Raw genomic sequence first — 18,674 nt, 5'->3', positions numbered from 1 at the left:
TGCTCAGAGAGGTGAGCTGCTAACAAAAGAAGTCAGCACTAGGTCTGTCGATTATGCTACAATACCCTGTTGATATGAAATATGAAAGAAGAATCCCAAACTGATGAACTTCTGCTTCTCTCAGATGTATCTAGAGAATCCTTTTCCTTGCGCAATACCTCTGCTGCTCCAGAGGCTTCCACAGTTGACTGGATGGCCATTAATTGCAGCAAGTTTTCACTAATACTTTTACATCTGGGCAAAGGGGATGTGAAATGTACTGTGACTGGGAGAATAGCATTATATATCGACTCTGGCAGTTTCAAATAGGTACCAGTGACTTCTTCCGTAGTACAAGATCAAGTTTGGGGATTTTAGTTTTAAGTATCAGAATGATACAGCAGTAAGGTGGGGGAAATCCTCCTCCTACTGCCTTCTCATTTTGAATTTCAGACACTTTCCCCCACTTTTATAGCAGCAGTAAATCATATTTACAACATCTAGCATTTCAAGGCTAGATGGCCAAGTGTTGAGTCAAGAAAAAATTGCTTTCCCAGGGGACTCGGATATTTCAGTTCACGTTTGGAAGGCAGCGTTGATGTGCTACTGGTTGATTTCATTTCAGAAATGGACAACACAATGATTCATCTAGACAGAGTCAAAAAGCTGATCTCAACCTTAGTGCTCGCTTTTCAAACATAGTCTATGATCAGATGTCTTGTGTGCAGGGAGGGCAGTTATTTATTTACAGTGCTGCTTCTAGAGTTTTTCAAACCAGTGTGTTTCAAATACAGCATGCCACTGTATTTCTGATGCATACCAGCAGGCTAAGAGTCAGCAGCAGCATTTTCCATATGTAGTCAATGAGTTTTTCTGTTTTGAGTACATTGCTGCGTCTTCATACTTACTGAAGGTATTAAAGCAAAAGACCAGAAGAGATAAGGAAATAAGGCTACAGCTGGAGAGTACTGGAAATCAGTTTCCTGTGCAGTAGCCTCTGAGAAGAGAGCATGGCAGCCCTGAGCTTGTATTGCCTCGAGAAGAAGAAAGATTGAAAAGGAAGCCTAAAGATGAGGTAGAATTTCTGTCCTTGGAGGATTTCAAAATCCAGCAGCACCCTGGTCTGAATTCAGTGTTGACCCTGCTTTGAGGGGGGGCTGGACTTGATGTCTCCCAAGGCCCCTTAACCTGTATTGGTCCGTGATGTTACGGTGAGAATACTAATGAGAAAGGAGTTCTGGAGAAGGCTGAAGGGGAATGTGAGTATGTAGGTACAGAATCAATAAGAGAGCATAAAGCTAACTATAATAAAATATGGATCACTTCTATCATAATGCATCATCTTTTCTTTTGCCAATTAGTATGAAAATTAGATCAATAAGTAAAGGCAGACCAAGAATTACTAATGACTTTTGCAAATAATTCCGACCCTTTCTTGGTTTTTGACTATGATGCAGTGGCTGTTGGCTACCACATTTCCATACTTTCTTTTTAATCTCTATTACTTCTTGTCAATAGAATTTTAATGTATCTATAAAGATTTAATGATCTAAGTGTCTTTTCTCTGGCTTTCTGTGTTTCTAATTTTAAGTAGTTCAATCTAAAACCTGACATTCTCAGCACATAAGACTTACTTTTCAGCAGGAAAGTGACAGGCTTTTGTCTCCCTGCAAAGTCCCTTGGGATACTGGTCCTTAGCTCTCCAAGACTTAATCCATCGCACAGGAGTTCTGGTTCCCAGCATATATTGAGAGGTGGCCACTATATCTGGGCTGCATCCCTAATGAACAGATAAGTGCATGGCCATCACCACAGCAGTAGCTTGTGATGGTGGCGAGACAAAAGCTCCTGCAATTTCAATGGTGACTGCACCTGCTTTTTTTTTTCATTCATACTGCCAATTCTCAAAGCTGGCACCAGTGGCCACACGTAACACCCCCTGCACATCATTCTTGTCCTTGCTCACTGGGCAGCAAAGGACGCTGACAAAGGCTCACCAAAATGTGCGCACACCTCAACACCTATTTGCAGCACACTGGCCCTTTTGCAGAGAGCACTTGTCTTGCTTCGCAACCTTGTTGCTTGGCCAAGGAATATGATTGTAGTTTATGCTACTCTTCCTGGACCGAGCTTGATTTAAGCTGCTGTAATTTACAGGTCTGCTCCATTTCTTTGACTCATTGATGGCAAGGTCTGGTGATTGTAATTACATTTTTGGCTTTAACATTTTCCAGCAGTAATTTCAGAATATTCAAAGGAGGCATAAACAAGTAAACGTGACAACTATATTATTGCAAAGAAGCATGCTGCAAAAGACCCATTGTGTGTTTTATGCCTTCAATATTGATGTTCCTTTCCAGTGAGGGATATTTTAGCCTACAATATTTACTACTCCTTTTTGAATATAAATAGTTGTTGTGCTAGTTTCTCTAATATTTATGTACTCACATATTGAAGAAAGAAGTTTATTAGATAAAGCCACAGACGCCTGGCCTGATTCTGTTATGATTAAAACAAAAATGAGGCTAAATGATGCATTGTTAATAACAGAAAAATTCTGAGGTAATTGAATAGACTAAGGAAGTATTCAGAGGGGAAATTAGTACTTTCAAGGGAAAAATAACATCTTAAACTTAAATCTCCTGAAGCTAGGAATTATGTTTTATATAACCTATAAAATAGACCTGTAAAACTACTATTCAGGTGGTAATACAGTTTTGAAGCACATAGGAGAATTCAAAGTGGGTTGGACTCTTTGCAAATAATGATAATCTTCAGATTTTTGGTAGGCAGCATTATAGTGACTTTTGATTAAAAAATAAATGTTTTCTTTTAATTCTTGACAATGCACCTCTATGCTATTTAAAGTTATGTTCATGCCTCTTCTACTTAAAGGATAGACCAGTGCATAAAAAGGTGAAACAACTTAGTTGCAGGGTGAGTAAACAGCAGAGAAAGGACAGAGCACGTCATTCACAGTCCCTGGCTTCAACTACTAAATGTAAAGCTTCCCTGACCTCTGAGATCAAAGATGAGCTTTCTTGACCTATAAACATGCCAAGCTATTCTTTCATTGCAGTACTCAGATAAGGGTGCATGTCACACCTTTCTTGCATATAGCTCTGAAAATGTCATAGATTGAGACAGTAGATGTCTTCTTGCACCCGACCAAACTAAGCTGTCAGTCTAGGACTTGCAAGCTTATTGGTTAGTTTCTAACTATTGAATTTTAAAGGGTTTGAAGGAATCTACTGTTTAAAAATGCTTTGTGCAAAATTAAATATAGTATCTTATTAGCAAGAATGGTTTCTCTTTAAATTTACAATAGAAGGTCAGCAACCAACATATGCTCTTCAGTATGCTGTTTTTCTGCAAAGCTGTGCTGAACAGTGCTTTGAATTATCCCATCCTAAAAATGGTGTGCCTTTTTGATCAGTTGAAAAACCTTTACAAGCCTCATAAGAGTCCTTGAAGCAGTTACCTTTGAACAATTACACTGGATTGTTATAAATTTTCCATATTGTTTTTATTGCCTCTCTGAAGTGATCTGGGATTTTATATCACTCCTTTTTCATGGGGTCTGGTTCTCCTGACAGATGCTTGCTTACATCTCCCAGGAACTCTAATAAGAGGCAGGCGTATGTCTGGTTTGGAGACTAGACCTGCTTGTTTTTATGCTCATACTGCATTCTTCTTTCTTCTCAAATGTTCCGTGAAGTTAAAGAGGAGAACTAGGACAGCCTCATTCCACTCCTAGCTGTCCCATTCCTTCACTTCTCCTTTTTATGTCTCAGCTTCAGTGAATTTCAAATTGGCGAGACTTGTTTGTACTTACATTTTAGCTCCTAAAAGTGTATTTCCTAACACTTTACAAATCTGAAATAATGACAATAAACTGATGCTACATTTAAGGGATTAGATGTACAATTCATCTCTACTAGTAGGGAGTGAAAGCTACTGGTTTTACATGTTTCCATGTACCTACTACTTTCCTTGCCATTCTACTCCCATCCAAGCATTAAGCAGCCATCTAGGAGATTTCATTGTATGAATGGTAAGAGGTAGTTCCCAATAGCTTTTCATGCGCCCTAGGTAAACAGTTCTTCTCTGAACACATACACATCGTGCAACGCATCAGCAGACGTGTCTGTGTCAGACTTAGTCAGGATGTACTTGCACAGGTCACTTGTGTACGTGTGGCAAATCCAAGGCATTCCACATTCTTTGATGTTGGCATGTAAGGACATAGGAAATCAGGGTTCAGTCTGCATTTCTCTTGCAGACTTGGGCCTGTTAGACAAAGCAGTTCATCTCTCTGGTCATGGCACAGCACTCTGTATCTTGTGGCCTTACCACCTTAATGTGCAGGTAGAAATTTCTCCTCCTACCTGTTTGTTTAGTGTGCTGATTGTGACTGGTGCCTCTGGGCATATAATACTGCAGAACAAAAACTTCTGATGAAAGCTGGAAAAAATGCTGTGATGGAGCTGATAACACAGAAGTCCAGCAGTTGTGTGGGCAGCCTGTGGTAGAGCTCCATTTGATATGCAGGTCTCAAGAGACCTGTATCTGTGGTTTAACCCTACCTTTACCTTTCTTCTAAAGGCTTCTGATATTACAGTAGTTGCAAGAAATCTAATTAGCTAATGCTTGTACACTGTTCAGATCCTTAGATAAAAGTCCGCCTACATACATGCATGAAGTGCCAAGAAATGTAGTTTGTAAACTTTTGTGTAGCTGGATAGCTTGACTTTACCATGGTTTGTGATGATGGGGTGACTTCCAGTTTTCATTTTTATGTGTCTGCTTATTAAAAGGAGTAAATAACTGCTAATTAATGTGGGCTGTTCATTTCTCCCTCTTAAAAGGCTTTGTTTATATGATGTGGGCTGCTGAGACTGTCAAGAGCTGCTTCTAAGTTAGATATATTTAAAAGATACTATGTAGTAAGATATTCAAGACTGTTTTTGAGTACCGACTCAAACACAGCTAGCTGAAGAATCCCTTATAATAGTGAAAAGGTAGGGAAAAACTCATCACTTAGTTTTCACTTCTGGGTGTCTGAGTTCATACCCTCTCTCAGCACAGAAGCAAACATTTTGCTGCTCAACATTGGGGAGTTTATGCGTTCTCTGTGGTTAGAACTGTCTGCTGCAAAGGCTTGGCACAGCCCTGTTGAGAAACTTATATGCATAGCTGTAATTCTCACTCCATTAATACAAAAATTCATTAAGGAACTAGATGGAAAATGTAAAGCTTCTGTGCCACTTAAATCCCCTAATCCTATTTTGAAGACTTAAATGGTGAGCAGGCTTCAGGCTGCTGGCGTGTAGGGGAATGAATTTACACTCTAGGTGAGTTGAAGTCTCCTCTGAAACAAGCTGGGCTTATTCTAGGGCAATTCTGTACTTATCCTATCCTGAAATGGGGAGGTGAAATGATTGCATGATTTCTAAAGCTTCTTTTGGAAATGCCACATCATCCAACTGCATTCACAATATATTTTATGTTGACATGCTAGACAATTTTAATTTCCATCTTATAAAAGTTGCTGCAGGTGCTGTGAAGGACTTGACAGTTTCATAGTTACTTGCAGAATGAGAGAGAGAATTACCATGGCAGTATCGCTTGTAACCAAAGCCCAGGTAAATATTCTGGACTGAGAGCTATCACAAAGCTTAGCTTTCACTCTTTGTGTCTGGGATTGCACAACTGGTTTGGGAAATGCCTCTAACCTGGAATCCTTTATCTGTTTACATGGCTGCGGAGTGTGATGAAGGAAAGCTTTAAGTTTTATCAACAGTATCTCACTCAGGCATTTCATAGCTGAAGTGGAATGGTCTCGCTTTAACTCTGTCATTCATTTGCTCTTTGACCTTTGCTTGGAGAGTCCAGTAAACAGGAGATGTTTCCTGCTGTAAGTGGACAGACTCCCAACTCAAATATACAAACCAGTCACTTGATAACATCAGATTTCATGGTGTGAAGACAGCATGTGATAGGAAATCAGGTGTTAGGTGTTCTGTTCCTTTATTTCCAATTAAGTCAGTGTGTGACCTTGGGTAAGTCGTTCAGCCTTTCTGAGCTGCCTGCCCTCTACGAAACAGTGTTAGCATGTCTTGGATCATAAACAAAACTGCTTTTCCTGCCTGCAAGTGCTACACCTTTGATAATCAGCTATAAATAATATTAATATGAACCATATTTGAATTTAGAACCTTATCAATGAAAAGTCAGCATCAGCACCAAGGATCAGCTGTACTCCATTCCCTCTCCTTTTTATTTATACCCATTGGATTAATCAAGCACTTCCAGGTAAAGCAAAAATGCTGAAATGCACAAATGCCTTTTAATATGCCCTCCAGTTCTTTGCTTGCATTGCTGCTTCCTCCTGAATAGAAAAAAATGAGGTGTCTATGGACATTTTATACATGCTGCATGGTCTTGATTTTTGAATGTCCCATGCTATTTACGCAGTCACAAAACATTTTATGAGAATATGTCAATCCTACACCAGGGTAATGGACATTCCGTTACTTTATCTCTGCAGAGACTGTTGAAAACATGAAGTGTAAAATGAGATTCATTACCTAAATTCTCAGAACAGGACATTAATCGCAACTGGGCTTGTTAAAGTTTGTTCTTCATCATCTCCTCCATTTAATTAGTTATGTTTTGCTTCAGGTTCAGAAGAGCTTCACATGCTCTTCCAGGTAGTGATATGTACCTCTGGAATCTGGAGCTTATGCAAAACATATTTTACTGCCAAAACGCTTACAGAATGTTTTCGTACTTTGTATTTCACTTGTTTGCTGATGTTAACTATTCTCCGTAAGATACCGCCACATACACATATGGTATAAACTCAACCTTGTGACGCTTAGTAGTACATGGGAATCATCAAATAGGTTAGGTATTTCCTGAGGAGCCTGATGCTAATAGTATAAAGATGGGGGGCAGGGGGGAAGCACTTTTCTATATCTTATTAGAACCAGTGAAAAGGAAGCAAAACCCCCACTTTTCTCTATTTTATTAGAACCAGGAATTTGAAAACCTGGAGGGGCAAAACTTCCATTCCAGCTTTTTTGCTCATTAAATTGTTCTCTTGCAGATTATGCATCAGCACAGACAAGTATTCTTTCTCGGTGTTGGATAATGCTTGGATTTTATTGGGGCTAGATGGCATTCTCTTAACTATCATAAACATGACAGTGTATGATATCTGGTATTTCTTCATGAAACCTCCTTTCTTTCCTGGGGGCTGAACAGTTCCAAACCCCTGTCTTTTCTGTCTCTGCTCAGTACATTTTTATGCATGTTTTCCAACATTGAAAACTGAACTTATGTATCAATGCAACAGTGTACCCAGGAATAACTCACTGTCCAGAGTGAAAGGGCAAATCTGCAGAGATATGTTGCAGTTCTAGGGCCTGTCCATCACTGTGTGTAAAGAGCTGAAACAAGAGCTGGTGGTGTGTACTGCAGTTCTAAGTGGTTTTGATGTTTTGTTAGACAGTTGCAAAACATTCCTGTTCTATACCATTTCAGAGACTCCCAGTCCTCTCCTGCCTAGCTTTTCAATTAGCCACTCTGTAAGTGTGAAACAAGAAACCAGAAAGCGCTTTCCCTTGCAACTGTTGACGTTGTGAGTTTGAAATCGAAATAGACTCATTGGAAGTTAAATGGTTTGTGTGGGCATTTTTTTTAACCAGGCAGACCCATTGTACTGCTGGTTTCAAGAGGAAAAACCCTCATGAATGTCACAGATTTCCTGCTGGAATAATTTTTTTCCAGGTTGTTCAGTTTTAGACTTAGCTATATATTGGGACAAGAATAGAAGAACATACATTTTTACTGAGCATAAGACAACTGTGTTGCTTGTGCAGGACCTAGCATCACAGATGTTCCCAAGTAAAGGTAATCTCTTTGCCTGATGCTCTTCTGTAGTCCTTGTGCTTACAGGGCTTATCACTCCTCTGCCTTAAAGCTCTTTACTAACACTGACTGAAAGACTGCAACACAGCTCTGAGGTCAGGTAGTGAAACTCTGCCTTTAAGAACATGGGGAGAATGAAGGCAGAGAACTACCTAAAGCAGAAGAGATACCAGTAGCTCTGTGTCTTTGAATCTTAGACCAAAGGTTCAAAGGCCTAAGAGGCACTAGTGGGATGCTTTAAATTGATACAGGCTGAGGTGTGTGTCTAGGCTGGGGTCCGCTCATCTATGCAGTGATAATAGCCAAAGAACCAGTTTAATGCACCTGGAAGCAAGCTGGGTTGAATTTGTAGCTTTCTAAATCTGCAGCCACTATGATTTTTTGACATTAATATTGCTAATTTGAACAGTTTCTAAGGAGTTCAATCTCAGTGATTATTTTTATAGGATCATCCCCTGCTACAGTTGTGGGACAGCAGGAGGTTTTGCATCTTCCCATTATAAAATGAAGGTTTGAGCCCTTCTATTTACAGAGGAAACTCAGAAGAATTTCCCCAAGAATCTGACTTGAAAACCAGACTCAAAAGTGGAAAATTTGGAAGGAAATCAAAAGCACTCCACATCTCATGGGCTTGGGGATCCCGGATCATTGTGTTTTGAACAGTTGAGATTAGCAATATCATGAAAGATGTCCGTGATTTTTCGGTGCCTCTATTTTAGGCCAGCCCCTGTGAAACACTTTACAGAAACATGTGCACTCATGCCATGATTCCAGTTTTATTAGAAAAACAGCAATACCAGAAGAAAATTTCTCGCCCAAGGCATATTCCATATGTTACTTCTCAGTGCTTTATTTTTCAGCCCTGCAAGAGACAAATGGACTTATTCTATTAATAAAGCCTGTGACTTAAAGTGCAGTTCTACCCTGGAAAAAATAGAAATGTGAGGTTCAAGTTCATTTTCCATCAATAGCTCCTACATTAAATTTGTTCAGATTACAGATGAAAAGGTGGTGTTATTTTTCAGGCTGTGAGCCTGTAGGCCTTAGCCTTGGCTCTGAAAGCAGACTTTTCATTCTCCTATGGAAATAACAATGCAGAAGGCAGATCAGCTCACATACTTTGTTCCACCTCTGCAAGGTGACTTCATATTTTTGTAAGGTTCACATCATTTCTGCAGCTACGAAGCATCATTTAACATGTTTATAGAGGAAAAGTCCTCATAATATACTATGAATATTCAGCTCTAGGAAACTTACTACCACTATTTCCCTGCTTTTCTTCCCTCATTCACCTCCATTTGTAAAAGTTCTAATAGAAATGTAGAAATACAACTATTTTGTTCTTTAAACCCCTCTCTCATCCAGCAGTGATTTCATAACCTCCCAATTCTCAATTCTCTGCCTTGTCTCTAAAAAGTAAATCTCCCCAGTACCATTCCCATGATGGATTTATTGCCTTTGTGATCCTCACGTTACCCTTGGTATTACTACTGCTCATTTGCAGTCCTTGTTTTTACCACAAGCTTTAGACAATCATCATTAGCCAGTAGAGGATCTGGGGAAGATACATGCGTCCTGGGGCCTTAAGCTTTGGGAATAGCTATAGAGGTATAAATGAAAAATAAAAGGTAGGTCATTGGCCTTCCAAATGCCACCCTTGCAACCAGAGGCTGGGAAATTCCATCTAGAAGGGCTGTACAAAAAGGCAAAAATAAGCATTTGTTTTCAAAGGCATTCCAGAGTACTGAAGAGTTTTTTGGGGTCACTGTGGAAAGTCATCATTTTGGTGGGGGAAGAAGGAGGAGAAGCAGGTGGCAGGGGTAGAGATTGTTTTCTGCATTACTTGCTGCAAAATCTGTTTTAAAATCACCAATGTAATAGGATTAGGAGGGCAAAGGTTCTTAAAAATTAGTGAAGTTAGATTGGGAGAGCAGATTGCTAATGAAAGACTAAATTAGATGACAACTAAAAGCATACTTTAGTGGCTGTATTTCAGCTGGCTGATGGAGAAGCCAATCCAGCAGTCCAGCCCTGTATCACAGATACATCTATTTGGTGCGAGGGAGGATATCCTAAATTTACATGTCCAATTTAAGTACTTACTCCAGTGTTAATTTGGAGAGATTTTTCAGCTACTTTCCATTACTACTTTTCAGTAACAATAATTAAACATTTGAAATAGTCTGTCTCATTTTCTTTTGCTACTTTTTATATGGTGAAAAAATGGCCTTAAAAGATCATAAAAAGGTGGGAAATGGCCTCCCAGCATATGCCATAAAATGAAGTCACAAATGATCTTGCGGACCAGCACACTGCTGTGGCTAGTTCAGGATTACAACATAGCAATATCGTTTCATTGCAAGGCTGGCACACTTTCTGCATATTAACTGCATGGCAGCTTTGCTCCATATAATGCAGTTGTACTGTTAATATTTATTCAGGCTAGTGGTTCTCCATGCTGAAAATTAGGACCCGCTTTCCCTGCCAGTGGCAGAAACAACAGGTTTATGGCATCGTGATAGATTTTGAACTCCCATGTGCTGAGGACCAAGGTGATACTTGGACCTCAAGTAGTTTGATCCAAAATCAGGGGTCATCCAGAAATTTATGGTGTGATTTGCCCCTTTAACAAACCCATTTGGGCTACAAACTCCCTAATAGTGCATTAGTATGACAGCATAGCGGAGCTTTTAGCTTTTCTTCTGAGGCTGCTATTCCTGCTAAGGATAACGATATGGTCCAGCCTCCACTCTCATTTGGGTTACCTTATCCCCTCTGTGTTTGCTGAAAGTATCCTCACCCTAACATGCTTTCATTTACATTAAACTTGGCACTGTGAGCATTAAAGCAGAGCATATAGTGGTGTATATGAGATAGCTTTGTATGGAATTATTATAATTGCATTTATGTGATGGCTTCTGACATAGCAGACATTGCTGAGTGCTAGTAAGCATCCCCAGCTGCATGTTCACAGGCACATATGGACTAGAGCAGAGGAATAGAAGACCTAGAGACACGGTGCTATAATTTTAAGGGAGCTTAGGTACCAGAGGCCTGACCTGATTATCATCCACAGCAAGGTAGAATCAGAGCTGGCCCTGAATTATGTCTGCATGAAACTTCAGTCCTGAGGAAAGACTTAGTACTTGATGACCAATCTTGTCCCCTTTGAAGTCAATAACACGAGCTGTGTCAGGCCTAAAGGACAGGAGATCGAGAACACTGCTGTCTTGCTTGACTGAAATACGTGTGGAGTTCTGTAGAAAGATCTGTGAGACTTAGCAATTTGTTTGTCCCCTGGGATACCCCAAATGTGAAAGTGTCTGCTGCTTACAAAAAAGTGAATGTATAATTGCATGACCGGCTGATGAAATCAAAGCAAAATTGCTGGCAGCCTTCTTCCTGCCCTCCCTGTGTTTTTCTAGCATTAACATTCTAGCTTTGTCACCTCTGATCCAGGGGAAGATAAATCCTTCCTTTTTTTAAGGAGCAGAAACACTTTCCCTCAGCACATAGAATAATTGCCTCTGCTGTATATTATTCATATTCCTCTCTTTGTTCTTGTCATTTCTCTATATCCTTGGTGGTTGTACACCCTATAACTCTTAGGGGTTTTATCGAAGGCCTTTCAAAGAAGGAAGTGAATAGCTTAGGAGATGAGCAGAAGGTTGTGAAGGCATTACCTAGGCTGGCATACAGAATGTGCAAATCCGGTAACACCATCCTTTATGGCTGCTGAGCTTTCTGGTAGACAGGGGCCAGTGCTAAAACATCCTTTACAACAGGCGTTTTGTTACTATAACAAGACGAGACCTGTAGACCAAGTCTTTCCTCACCTGCTTCTAGAAGTATTTGGCAGAATGGCATAGAAATGGAGTGGAGGATCACTGCAACCCCACACTGCTTTTCTTTGATCTTTGGCCCCAAAAAAGAATGTGCAGCAACTGTGCAAGTCCTGAGCATCTGAAAGTTGTGAATCAGGTGCCCCAGATTAGCAGGGAGCAGCAGGAGGGTGAATTATGATACATATTAGTGCTCTTTATGTTCAGTGACTGCTGTTTGAACCGCTGTAATGTACTCATGACATTTCCAACCTTATCTCCAGATAAGACTCTTGTATCCAGAGATGGCTTTAGCTATAAACAAAATAGGTTGAAGAAGTTAAGACTCAGGTTCTGTAGCAGCACTGAAGTCTGATCACAGGGGATGCTCTGTGTGTATTCACCTATCCGTGCATGCGCTTGTTTACCCAGTGTTTCAGTTGGAATGTTATTAGTCTCATACAGTGTTGGGAGTAGCTGCTTCAGCATTTTCATCAGGCGAATCCTTTGCTGCTGCTGAAGCCTATGCAGTCCTAAATCAGGTGCTTGTGTTGTGCCCTGTCATATGCTATTTAGGTCTAGTGCGTTTCTGCTGCATCAAGCGGAAACAAAATGATTTTCATCCCTGCAGTCAGTAACTGGCTGCATTTGGATGAATTGAAATGACTTTTGGGGAGAGTCGTCGAGAGGAAAGGAAAAGAAAAAGACTCCCCAGGAGATGATAAAAGGAATGTGACTTATTCTGGTTTGTAATCCTCACCAACAGAAGGAATAAGCACAATGAGAGTTGCGAATGTATTGATCTATTTTATCTCGTGGGTGGTTTTTTGTGTTTGAAGTGTATAATGACCTTAATATCTGCATCCAGGAACACGCTGTTGCCCCTGGCTTTCACCGACAGCTGGTCTTCTTTTGATACATCCCAGAATCTTCCCGCTGATTCCTGCAATATGTCAAAGGAGCTCAGCAGTTTGTTGACCTCTCAAGACTTCGCTCTGTTCATTATGGCTTCAAGAGCAGGCTCAGTCTCTAAAGGGTCCTTAAAAGGTCCTTTTGAAATGGCTGATGATAGCCCAAGGGAATTGTTGTTGCCTGTGGGCATGTCCAACAATGGTGGTTGAGATAATATCAATGACCTAATCCAGGCCTGGGAAATTAAAGGTATAAAAACTTGGTCCTGCAACTGTACAGCAGTGAAGGGAAGGCTCCTGGTTTCTAATGCACAGACATCTGCCTGCTCACTCCTAAGGCAGCCCCACCTCCATGCAAAAACTTTTCAGCCTTTTGAAAAGGGCAAGGAGTTTCTTGTTTAAAAAAGTGTCAAGTCACACTTCATTTTGACTGCAGCTGTTATTCCCTTTCTTTCTTGAAAGTTTCTATAGGAAAGACCCTTTATTTGATAGGCTGTCATTAGTGTTAAAGATGGCTTTGACAGCCCTATGTGGGCAGAGGAGGAGAAGTTGGTTGAGATGCTCTGTGGCAGTAATTGCTGTTACAGTCAAATACTTGGAGTAAGACAAACCAGACAAAAGCAGAAGCAACTTCCAAATGAATTGCTGCCCTAGCTCTTGTACCTAATCCTTTAGTGTAACAGTCCTACAGCTGTTGAGGCTCATTTCTCTTACAGTCGATATTTATTCCTGGTTTCCTAGAACAGGAATTGGACACCACTTACCTAATGTGGAAAGACTTTAAGGGGCTCCCTTTGTTGAGGTGCATTAGTCAAGGCTGTTTAGATCCGGCCAAGACAAGTCAGCTTTCTGCCAGTTTATTCCAAAGCCAGAAACAAGGCATCCTGAAGGGGAGCAGGTAACTGAGAGAGGTGTAATCACAAGGTGGAGACATAGTTTCTTCAACAATGAACTGTTTAGGGGTTGAGAGAAATTACTTGTTTAACTCAGCAAATGCTTTTGGACATGAAAACTTCCCGCTCTAAAGAGGACCCCTCATTGTCTGAGTTTTTATCATCTGGCAGCATCAGATATCATCTGGCCATGAGTCCAGCTTATTGAAAACTGCATCATTTTTTGGCATTATTGTTTCTTTTGGAGAACAAAATAAAATAAAATGAAAGCCTTTGCACTATCATGTGGCATAACTGCAAACCGAGGTCAGACAAATGAGAAGCTGAAGATCTAGGACTGGATTCAGGGTGTCCTTTCAATCCTGCTAAGGACAGCAAGGGCATAGATGGGTTGGAATTAGAACTGGAACTCAGTGGTGACTCAGCTGGTTTAGTCACATTTCTAAATGAAAGAGGAAGGCGAAAATAGATGTGAGAGAAGTGAAAAAGGAGTATTACAAGAGGAGATGCAGAGGTATCAAAAGCCAAGAGAAAGCAAATGTGGAGGGACACATGGAAAAAAATCAAGTGGAGAAAAACAAGAAAACCCTGTGTCTGTGGACAAGTTGTATCTGTGGACAAGTGTATACATGTACATACAAGGTAAACCCACCAGGTTTTGAGGTATTTCTTAATAAACAGGAAATGATATCTGTGTCTCTATTCAGTCACTTCTGGACAAAATTACAAGTATTTGTTTAAATTACAAAAGAAGTGTCAGGAAGATGAGAGAGTTTTTTACATAACCCCAAGTCCCTGAGCCACATCCCAGCTGTAATTTGTTAGCTTTGCTTTCTCACTCCTGAGACACAGGAGGTTCCACGACGTGCCCTGCCTGCTGACAGTGCCCACCGGCTCCCGCAGGCCAGGTGGTGACCCCATGGAAACCCATGTGTGCTTCATGCATCTCATCCAAGGCCCTTGAGGTCAGCAGGAGTGGTTTTGCTGACTTACTGGAGTCTAGGGGGCTTCAGATCTCTACCTAAATCCACAAACTACCAGCAGCTGCCTCAGGGCACAAGGATTTGTGCTATTGCTGGGTACACTTAAAGCATGAAAGAGCCCAATTTGGAAGCTGTAGTACAGATCACTGCCAGCCTTTACTAGATTAAGACTCAATTCAAACATAAAAGCTAGCAGTTCTGTCTGCTGTATCCCCCTAGACCATCTTTGTAGCATTTCTATCACACTCTTGCATGCAGATTATGACACAAGGTGTGCTTGCTCTGAAACAAAGAATAGCAGCAGTGTTAATGTGCCTCAAAGTGACTAAATAAAAGTGTGAGGATTATGATGAGCAAAGCAAGAATCTTTACCAAACATTGGAGTCACAGTATGAGGGATATAAAGGACTCATGTTGCCATAATTCTTATTTTATTCTACAGTTATCTTTCTTAGCTGTCTTTCTGCTTTGTTGATTACAGTGTTGGCACTCCTCTGTGCTAAAACATTGCCCTGTTTGGTGCTTCTCCATACTTCAAAGACAGAGGGAGAGGAAGTTGGTCTAAATGAATGGAAGCACATGTTGTTACAGCACCCACAGGGTCAGCAAACTCCCAACTGCCTGGAAGGGGCTGTCTCCAGGAAAACTGTAACATGCTCCATCCTTGAGTCAACTTAAGTTAGACTAATTAGAGTACAACAGAGACAGTGCTGCATCTTTGGGATGAACCACCTGATAATCAGTCTTTTCTTTCATCGCTTGTACAAATACGTACTGTAGTATGTAACATTTGAAACAATTATTTGACTGAATGGCTTCTCTCTTTCTTGATGTTTTAATGACATTTGCCCCTTCCTTTTTCTAGCGATTGATCTCAGCAGTAGTATATTTCTGTAAGGGGAAAGGAAACACAACTCTCATATAGCAAAACTGTATTCATGACAGCTGCTGAGGGGGGAGTGTGGATGGGACTAAAACCACAAAGGGACTGCACAGGAAGATTGCTCAGAATGTTGCTTGGGGTCTAGGTAATAATCCTAATAACCACTGCAAACTAAGCGTTTCCCTCAGCACTGCTACTGCTCTGTCAGCTGGGGAATGTCACAAATATGCAGCTTAGAGGTTTCTTATTTTTAAGAATAGAAACTGCAAGTAGTAGGGAGTATAATCTCAAAGCATTTACTTATCTAAAAAGTGTCTCTGGTCCTATAAAATAGACCTGTGGAGGTGATCAGCTTGTATTCAGCATGTGTAGCTGAATCTACACTCTGGATTCACCCTGGTAGGTTTTTTGTTTACTCAACACCCATCACTGTCTCTCTCTTATGCGTCTTTCTGCAAGCATGTGTTGGTGTGAGACAGATGCTTATTCCAACTCTCTTCTCAACAGACAGCAAAGCAGACAGTGTAGTGTCTAGTTTCCTCATGTGAGGAATCTAGGAATGAGAGTACACTCAGATACTGATCTTGTAGCAAAGACTTATTGGGGACTTTATCTAGATGTGATTATGGATCAACTTCTTTCAATTCCTTGCAGAGTCCTTGAGATGGATCTTTGACTTGTACCTATTGGTTACTTTGATTTCAAATTACAAAAGGCTTAAAAAAAAGTATCTAAACCCTGCAAGACTTCATGTAAAATTGTAGGAGTTGGTGACAACTGCTGCGTCCAATGGAATTCTTGAAACTATGTTAAGAAAAGGAAGGTATAAGCTGAACTGAAGTTATTTGGCATGTGATTTTGGTGTTTGGTACCTTGAGACATCTTGTCTCCTATCTTGTAACTCTTCTGATAATTTGAGATCAATAGCAGTGGGTTTCTACTTGCTCTCTGTTCTGGCTAATTGCATTTATGGGGCCACTTAGGTGGGTTTGGCATCTAAGTGGCCCCATAAATGCAATTAGCCAGAGCAGAGGGCAAGTAGAGTTTCTGGTAGCCATTGCAAGAGCTATGTTTTGAGCTCCTATGAGCCTGTTTCAGGTTCAGATACTCAACCCAACCGGTAGATTTGAGAATCCCTTAGTAATATCTGGGCCAGAATGTGACTGTTTCTCTGAAAGCGGGATGAGCTGGAGTGAAATGCAATAGCAGCACTGTGATGAGTTCTGTGAACGTCAGGAGTTTACAGTGTTTATTTTTGCTGAAGGCAGAATGTTAGCAGGTTGTAAATTCAGATTAGGATTCCTCTCAGCTTGGAAGACAAATCCAGATTCTCTGTGTTGCGTAGTTCCCTCCTGCTTTTATTTATATATTTTTTAGTTTTTATTCCTCCTGCCTTTCTTGTAATCCCTTCGCTATTAACATTCAGTGCTTGGAGAAAGCAGCTTTGCCGTGAGATATATTAGGAGGTTAAAATTACTATCTCTGTGGCTTAAGTAATGGTATCCAAGCTTCACAGAAAACACCTCTCTTTCATTTTTTTTTCAAATACGTAATGGAATACCTGCCACCTCCAGAGGACGGTAATGCTCACAAAGAGTTAACCGCAGAAATCAGCCCAAACCAAACCGTCACTGGAACATCCTAAAGCACACTGGATTTCTTTTAAGGGGAAAACAAAACCCAGCTGACAGCATCCATCTTGTACCTTGCAGCTGAGCTCTTCAGAGCTTCCCAATGGATATGAAGCACCTATTCCATTGAAATGAAAGACAGCTGATTTTCCTAGGGTCTCAGGGAATTTCAGTTATGTAAGAAACACTACAAAAGAACAGCTCCTGTGCAGTTTTGAATCCCAGAATTCCTCACTGGCAATGGAAGGGAATTTATGTAATTTTGATGGACAGTAAAGTCACCAGAATATGCTGTTTTGGGGAAGCTGAATTCAGTCCAATTCAACTGACAGAGGAGGTTTCAGAACTACTGAAATCTGGCTCAGCTGCTCACAGAATTACACCTGTATTTCAGAAGCTTAAGTGTTCTGCTTTGGAGGTTTTTCAGGATTTGGTTTCTGCATTTTCAAAGGAAAATATTTCAATTTTTTTTTTGTTTTGACATGGAAATTTTTCATTGTTTCAAATAGATCAGCACGCTGAGAAGTGAAAGGAAAAGGGGAAAGAGTGAAGAGTAAGGACAGAATACCTAGAGATGAGCTGTTTGGACATTTTGAAGGGGGTTTATCCTTTTTTGCAAAAGCTGTTTCCTAAAGGCCTTTTCTGGATACTCCATGAGAAAGAAAATGCCTGAAGGCGAAAAGTGTGCTCTGAAGAGCAAGATCTCCACTTTTGCTAATGGTTAGCCCATGTTGTAAATCTAGAAATCAAAGAAAACAAAAGTCTTGCATGGATGGCCCTTTGGACTGACCTTCTTAATGGGAACCAAATCTGAAATACTACTATCAGCAGTGATTTATTACCTAATAAAGTTAGTACCTGAATTCCCCCATTGAGACAGAGCTCTCTTTTGCTGCTTACCTGTGCATATGGCTTGTAAATGAAAACCTCTGCAGCAATGAGGTGGCCACATAACACACTGGTGGAAATCTGCTTGCTAGAGTAGGACGGAGGCAAACAGGGCTCCGAGGGCATGTACAGAGTCACGCTGATACTTGATCCCCCATATTCCCTAAGCAGACCCATAGCTGCTTAATCACACTTACCCCGTCCATGTATTTTGCAAATTAAAGGAGCGTATTTGAAAGGTCAGCATGGTTAGCCAGGTCATATTCTACCGTGCTGCTTTTGGCTTCTCAACTAAAGCCAGCAATGAGGCTTCTAATGAGCATTGTTTTGCCAGGCAGACGTCTGCCCTGTTCCTTCAGAGCTGCGCTGAGATCTATCAACTCGTTTCACATAGGAAGATGAAAGGAAAAAGATTTACTTAATAAAACAAATCTTGCTTAATTGCTGTGGTTAGTCTCCTGCCTGGATTTTATGGGTTCCTGCAGCTGGCTTTAATCTCCTGATTTACTCAGGGAACAAAGAAGGAAAGAAGCGAACTTAAATCATGGCAGGAAGAAGCTGAAATTTTTTTGGCAGAACTCGGGAAGGTTGGAGGCTTACTGTAAAGTGCAGCCCAGAAACCAGCCACCAGGAGAGCCTGCCTGGGTTTGGGAGATACAGTGATATCTTACAACGTGACCTTTACAGTCAGTAATGTCAAGGTCTTCTACAAGTCTGGGCAACTAAGGGAGGATTAGCAAAGAGTTACAA

The 18,674-nt window shown here is 40.7% G+C and overlaps 1 protein-coding gene across 2 annotated transcripts in view; it reads left to right on the top strand.

The window, feature by feature from the left end:
* The window catches only part of TMEM132C (transmembrane protein 132C), a 204,621-nt gene that overhangs the window by 88,950 nt on the left and 96,997 nt on the right, over positions 1 to 18,674 (top strand). The window lies entirely within an intron of this gene.

The sequence above is a fragment of the Pezoporus wallicus genome, unplaced genomic scaffold (genome assembly GCF_028554395.1).
Source record: "Pezoporus wallicus isolate ANWC-B61680 ecotype Strahan unplaced genomic scaffold, APGP_CSIRO_Pwel_v1 contig_8047, whole genome shotgun sequence".
Taxonomy (NCBI): Eukaryota; Metazoa; Chordata; class Aves; order Psittaciformes; family Psittacidae; genus Pezoporus; species Pezoporus wallicus.
The sequence above is the reverse complement of the archived record's forward strand: the minus strand, read 5'-3'. Positions and strand labels throughout refer to the sequence as shown.